This window comes from Uloborus diversus, chromosome 2 (assembly GCF_026930045.1).
Source record: "Uloborus diversus isolate 005 chromosome 2, Udiv.v.3.1, whole genome shotgun sequence".
In the NCBI taxonomy this organism is placed as follows: Eukaryota; Metazoa; Arthropoda; class Arachnida; order Araneae; family Uloboridae; genus Uloborus; species Uloborus diversus.
In genome coordinates this window covers 12,592,439-12,600,063 of record NC_072732.1, presented here as the reverse complement: position 1 = coordinate 12,600,063, position 7,625 = coordinate 12,592,439, and positions in this window count along the sequence as shown.

Here is a 7,625-nt window from a genome sequence, read left to right as displayed (position 1 = left end):
TAAATTTGATTGAAATCTTAAACTGTTCCATTTTTATGTTGTTTTTTAAAAAGTGTTAATTTCATTGTTCTAATATACAAATAATTTTAGTTTCTTTAAGTGTTTTTGAAAGTTACTTTTTTGAACAACTTATTGGCATAAATGTCCATTCCTCGTATTAAAAATAAAAAGTTGAGAATCTTCATGTACAAAATAGTTATATGTATTTGTGTTGTTAATAATCAATTGGGAAATTAAAACTTGTATAATATGTTCACTGTAAAAGAAATTTAGTGTATCTCAACACCAAAAATGGTGGCAACTACTTTACACTAAGTGTCGTGTAGTGAAACACCACAGATTATTCTTGGTGTTAGCAAACAACAAGAATTATCTGTGGTGCTTCATTACACGACACTTGGTGTAAAGTAGTTGCCACCATTTTTGATGTTGACATACACTAAAATTTTTTACAGTGTAGTATTTAAGTCAAGAGCCATGCAGCATTTAATTTCTCATTGTAAATTTCCCGTTAGGTCCCGTCGATATTACGATTCGAGAAAACGAAGAACTGATTCTTTGGTACAAATATGAGGATTGGAATGGTCATAAAACTGTTCAAAACGCAACATCTAAAAGTGTACCTCCGTCCAGTACTACAGGCATTTCTTAGTCTTTTGCTGAAGCTTCTGTTGTTCACACTTCAATTCATTTTCTGAACAATATCTGAATATGTACTATTGTGTTATAAACATGCATGTTATAAGACTATACAATAAAGCTTTTTTTTCACCCATCAAAAAAAGTTCACTGACAATGGTTGCTTTTTTTATTTATTTTTTAAACATCTAATGAAATTATTTATAAATTAAAATGTCGATAATATTGATCAATGTATTTTCAAATGAAATTAAAGGGGTTTTACTTCAAGCGAACCGAAAGTCACATGTGAGTCACAATAAATTCTTCTGCAATGGTAGGATACACTGTATTGAAACATTAACCGGTATTTCTGTCTCTTTTTTAACCCTAGAGAAGTCGCGCTTCGGTCGATTCCCCGCCCGTTGTCAGATATTTCGCTCTATCCCACCACCCCTTATTTTAATAATGACGCCCATCTGTGTAGCTGAAGGTCAGACTCTCCACAGCCACACAATTAGTTCTGAGAAATTTCTTCGGTATTTCAAGGTTGCATAGCTTTTGGAAATCTAAGTTGGTCATTTAGACCGATAGCGCGCCATCCTAGTCAGGTGTCATTTTCTCCCCGGCTCTTCCTTTCTTCTGCTCTCGTCTCACGGATCGCTACGGCGGGGAAAAAAAACGAAGCGCGAGCACTAGCATAACAAAAGGAAACGCGACTTCTCTAGGGTTAAATCATTCCACAGAAAATGCAGAAAACAATCACTTTACTATATTAGTACAGCTATTTGTTATTAATTTTAGATATCAACATCGTACAGACGTAAATGTCTTTTACATTACATAGATTTTATAAAATTAGGTACTTAAGGGCAGTGACGGATTTACCTTGTGGTATTTTCGAGGGACTCCTACGTTCATAAGGGCTACGAAGAGAATAAAAAAATGCACAAGACAAATGCTTTACAGAAAGCTGTAATAGATAAATTTCTCCACAAAAATGTTTTGCCAAAAACGTAAATTTGGCACTGCTAAAGGAATATGTAAAGGTGAGCTCCAATGTTTGGAAAACTAATGAATATCATAAAATTATTCAGTAAGTTACCGCCCTAAAGCCAGGGCTAAGGCAGAAATACATGAAATACACCGCCAGCTCAGTCAATTCCAGCCGAGGACTGCAGTTTCGTGCTTATTAGCACTCAACAGCTCGGCATAGGAAAGTGATTGAGCTGGAGGCCGGAAAACCTCTTAAGGAAGCCAAGAGTGCCAAACAAACTGGTAGCTAATACAGAATTAGCACTAACCAGACGAGTGACCGAAGCAATGGTTCAGTACGACTCGAATATTGAAGGCAAGGCAGGTAGGAGTGCCTTGCCTTCAATGTTCGAGTCGTACCGAACCATTGCTTCGGTCACTCTTCTGGTTAGTGCTAATTCTGCACTAGCTACCAGTTTGTTTGGCACTCTTGGCTTCCTTAAGAGGTTTTCTACCTCCAACTCAGTCACTCCTAATATGCACGAAACTGCAGTCCTCGGCTGGAAATGACTGAGCTGGCGGTGTATTTCATGTATCATAAAATTACTTCATAAATCTGATTTTCTAGTATTTCAAGATTTCATTTCTCTAGAATCAGAAGCGAAAGAAATCTTCCTTACGCTTAAAGTATAATAGGTCGTTCGTTCAGAACTAAACGAACCTACTTTCCAGCATTCCAAAACTCAATTTTGCCAACAGTTTAATCTCTATATCAGTTATGTTCACTAACGCTTCAAAAAGTCCAATTATATCGTTTGCACAGCCGGAAAAGCTTTCTGAAGACAAAGATTTTTTTCTACATAGAAATTAAAGTTTAATTTTCATCCGTTTAGACATTCTTTTCAATAAATTTTAACTGTTACAAACTCCGAATCGTTGATAAGTTGTTACTAAGGGGAAACAAATAAAAAACAACTTGTGCACAGATCTTTGCTTCAAATTTATGTTCAAAATAAAACGCTGCAGCTCGGAAAAGTTTGAGAAGGAAAGACACAAGAAAAAATACCAAGGATCTCATCAGAAAATTCTTATAAACATCCTTAAAAGTCAAATAGGAGGGATAGAAAAACGACAAAGCGAGAGCTTTAAAACAAAAAAAAAAAAAAAAACTTGATAAAGTGTATATTTTCAAATAATTTTCACTTCAGTTAAAATCAAATGACTATTACTGTTGAAATCAATGAAATGTTTAATTTTTAATCACGTCTAGCAATACACAATCACTTAAGCTTTCTTTTTAACTTAACGATATCAAATTTGAAGGAAATATTAAGATACAGTCACACACATCAATAGTCCACTTTATTATAAACGTATTTTTAAATTTCACAAATAATTCCCATAGCAATGATAAACAACTTGTTTTGTGTTACTGATATTCAATAACTTAACTTTTCTTTCTTTCTTTCTTTTTTTTTTTGCAAGTTTAAAGAAGTTTTAAAATTAGTTCTGACTTAAACCATTCTTACGAAAACTGTTCTCTCATATTACAGAGGTTTTACTTATAAAATTTCACAACCAAATAAAAAATAAACTGAATAACACTTTTAGTAATCAGAAGATAAATCGAAAAATAATACATAAACTTAAGTAAGCAATAAACAGTCATGGAATCTAGTACATTTTCAATGCGCTGATATTTGTCCATGAAATCTAATATTACGCAAAGAAAAACACAGAAAGTAAAAAGAAGCAGCGTTTTAAATGTATTTATAATGATTCTAATTCACTTTTTTAAAAATCGAGAACATCAAAAGTCCATTTTTGTTCCATTCCAAAAATAGCGTCGGGACTTAAAGGGAGCATTCGAAGAAGACGGTCAATAATCGTTGTCGCACACATTAAAAAGATTTTTTGCCGCCTTTTCAGAAGAATGTTCTACAATATTAAGAGATCTTCTATTTCCTGTCAAACGGGAAATCGATTCGCTGCACTGAAAAGGGATACTCTGATAACAATAAATGCTGCTAAGCCCACTTAGGGGAGCTCGCATTTTTTCAGATTTCGCGGAAGATATGGGCAAACGACATAAAAGAACTACGATATTCCATTAAAGCTGTTGTGTTCCAAAAAGGGGAGGATCGATATTGGGATACATGATCCCAATGAAATTTAGCTATGTAATATTAAACTAAGAAGAGTTCGTGCATTGTGTTTCAACTTGCTCGGTTTAAATAATACCTATAATTGCTTCTGCTAGAGGAAATTTTATGAAACCTTTTAGGCTCAGGAGATAACTGTCATCCGATTCCGCGCAGATATGTCTCGATGAAATTCCGTTGTTTCGGACCTCAGGATGCTGAACCTAGATTATAGGACGTATCATGGCCCCACTAGATGGCGCTGATGCTTTCGGGCCTTGACAATCTATGAATGTTCAGTGTTCAGTGTGCTCCCTTTAAAAATCACACATATACCCAAGTTATTGGGGTGGCCCGAGCCCCCCCCCCCCCCCCTTCCCAGCTCTATGGAGTCGGTGCTAGTGGTATATATGTGTATACATATGGTGGTAGCCAAAATTATGGACAGTTTTGGAAATTGCCTTTTTAAAAAAAAAAAAAACTTTGCATGCTTATAGAAAATGTTGCGTTTTGCAAATTACACACTTGTAGATATCATTTAATAAATAATTTATTCTATTCTTCTGTTAGTCAATTAGAAGTAAAATTGTTATTGATAATAGAATTATTGAACAGGTGAAGCACTTCAACTACCTAGGATGTGACATCATCTTTGACCACGACAATGATGTCCAAAACAAACTACATAGGTTTCAACACTTATGTGGAACCCTTACAAGAGCCCTAACCTAAAGGGAAAAACGAGAAAGGAAACACAACTGAAGTTCTATAAGGTTATGGCGGTGCCAACCTTACTATACGGCTCTGAAAAATGGACTTTGAACAGTCAAGAAACTAGTAGAATTCAAGCAGCAGAGATGAAATATTTGCGATCACTGAAGAACTGCAGTATCCTAGACAAAATAAGGAACGAATCTATCCTAAGGGAATTACAGATATTCAGCCTCAATGAAAAAATTACGGAATATCGTAACGACTGGAAAAACCATGCTCGACGTATGGCACGAGGGAGACTTCCAAGAGCTGCCTTTTATTACAGACCAAGGGGCAAACGAGACCGTGGTAGGCCCAGGAAGCGGTGGGGCGATCAAGAAGCCGGAACAGGCTATATGCCTAATCCTTGAGGAAGAAGAAGAAGAAGAAGAATTAATTTATTCAAACTTTAAAAAAAAATAGTTATACAGGTTTTAACAAACGCAGTTGTAAAGTGATTCGCGAAGAGTAAGCTTTCTAACTAATCACTCTGTTCCTGTTCTCGTTACTATTCAAATGTTAGTACCTACAGAGTCGAACACGTTGGCAGTAGGAACAAGCCCTTACTGTGCTTTGTTCCGTCGAAATATTTTTTTTTTATGTAACTATATACAACCATGCTAAATAGCCTTTTTTATTGAAAATATTTGAATTTCGATCAGTGTTTTCTTTTAATCGAGTTCAGTATTAAATCGCATTTCAAATGATATGTACAAGTTGGCATTTTGCGAAACGTAGCATTTTCCATAAGCTCACAAATTTTAAGGGGGTCCAGGACACAAAAATCGTCAATTTTGCATTTTTTTTTAAATCATTTAAAAAATTACTCCGTTTTTTCTGCTTAAAAGGACGTTTGAGTCGTGTTTCTATCTTTATTAGAACAAAAGATATAATTCTCTTTGTTGCTTGCACCTAATTAATGTGTATTTAACTTTAAAACTTTAAACGCGTTTTTCTCCATGATGCAATTTTTCCCGATTTCTTGCATTCAAACTCTTATAAATCAGGAACCAATGAAGATAAAGTAATGAAATTTGGAGCATGACTTTTTCAAAGAGTTTACTTAATTTTTATTCGGCAATTTTGAAAAAAACCTTTACTGCAAAAAATATAATTTAAAAAAAAGTATCTTCGAATTTTTCGAAATTTTTCTTCAAATATTTTTTTTTATTGAATCAATATTTTTAAAATCGCCGAATAAAAATTAAAGCTTAGATATTTGTGCATACTTTTTTGAAAAAAAATTGAAAATTGGTCAACAATATTTTGAGTCATAGCAATTTAAAGCAACCCCATTTTAAAAAAATAAATAAAATAAATTTAAATAAAATTTTTTTTTCATATTTATGTTGTGATTTGCTTATTAATTAGATGGTGAATCAGTGTAAAAAAATTCAAAACTTTAAAGTATATAATAAAAAAAAATTTCAAAATGTGTCCCGGACCCCCTCTTGCAAAAGTGTCCTTCATTTGACCACCGCTGTTTACTGATATTATTCATGCCCGAATATTTTATTTATTCAGACATACTCTCATATCGAAAGCAGTCGAACAGTCGGAAGTGCTAGAACTTCCAACTGAATAAAGCCTGGTTAGAGCTCCGCTTTCGGCGTAATTTAAATTGACGGCGTCTCCGCTCCCCAGCCATAAATATTCGTTTGTGTTTTCTCTCTGGACATGTGGCAGTCCTCGTCTGGGGATGCAAACAGAACGATTCTGACGTAGTTGAAGGAGTGAAAGATGCCACTCTTGCAGTCTTCAAAAATTTAAACTTTCGAATGACTCGGAAGTTTAGCCGTTCTTTTCATAGTTTAAAAAAAAAAACTTGTAGTTTGAAACAGTTTCAGTTTCGTGGAAATATTTTTTATATTGATTCAAAAATTGTTGGTTTTTCTTCCGCTAGATTTCGAATGGTTTAGTTTGTTCTGCATGCATAATGGGGAACATCTTAACGAAGCGTGATGAAATTTTATTGCACATACTTTTCTAATGCACGTTGTCTTCATTCATATGTTATTGGTTTTTCTACAAAATAATGAAGATGTTTTCAAGTTCTAACCCTTTCCAGCTTTTCTGGAACTATCATTTAAATGGAAATTGTATCAATCAGCTGTTCTATGACTCATCCAGGAATTTTCTGGCATAAGAGAAAAAGTAAAATATATTCCAAAAAGAAAAGCTTGCGTCCAGAACAATACAAGAGCAAAGCTAAGTTTCAGTAAGTATATGTCTACTTTGCATTAGCGATGCCCGACATTAAAATCAGGCCCGACGAAAGGCCATGTCAACCTAGTCGGAAACTAGGCGCCCGGGCCATGAGGGGGGCAGTGACACTGGCGCAAAAAAAGAATAAAATAAAAGAAAGAAAGAAAAAAGAAAGGAAAAAGAAAGGGAAAAAAAAACTCTGAATAAGAGAAAACGTAAAGATTAAGAAGAATTTACTGTGTCACTTAAAAGAGAGTTCATTTTTAGTTGTAGAAATGTTATTTTTGAACAAATCCCAAAGCGATACCGCTTGTTCTAAATTCAACTGAAGTCAGATTATAGCCCATAACCTGAATTGAGCGGGCAAAATGTGCCAACCGTTCAATTTTCTTTAATCTTTACAACCTAACGGGTTGTGATCAACTCTTCAGATTAAAATACCAAGAACAACTGGAGTGAATCAAAAAATACTTTAAACACTTGTACCCTCTTTAGGGCCCGATTAACCTCTGAAGTAAGGGGAAACTGAGTTTTATTTCAAGGTCCCCCCCCCCCTTTTGTTTTTAGTATATATTTTCTACAAATTCTACGCACATTGAAACAAAACTCACTAATACTATATGTATTGGTTCTAAAAACGGTCAATTTAAGTTAATTCCCCCCCCCAGACATATTGAACATTTGTACTTTTTTTTTGAGCAATCACAATTGCTTATTGTTCTCATTTGACTGTTTTTGAGGTCCTTTGATTTTTCCCACCGCCACCCTCCGCACCATCACCATCGACGGGCTCCTCACGATGCTGCTCCTATAACGAAAGCCGTCTCCAGGTTGCATCCATGTCCGACACACACGCGCATACCATACACAACTGCACACACGCACGCACACACAAACACACACACAAAAACATACACACACATACACACAACT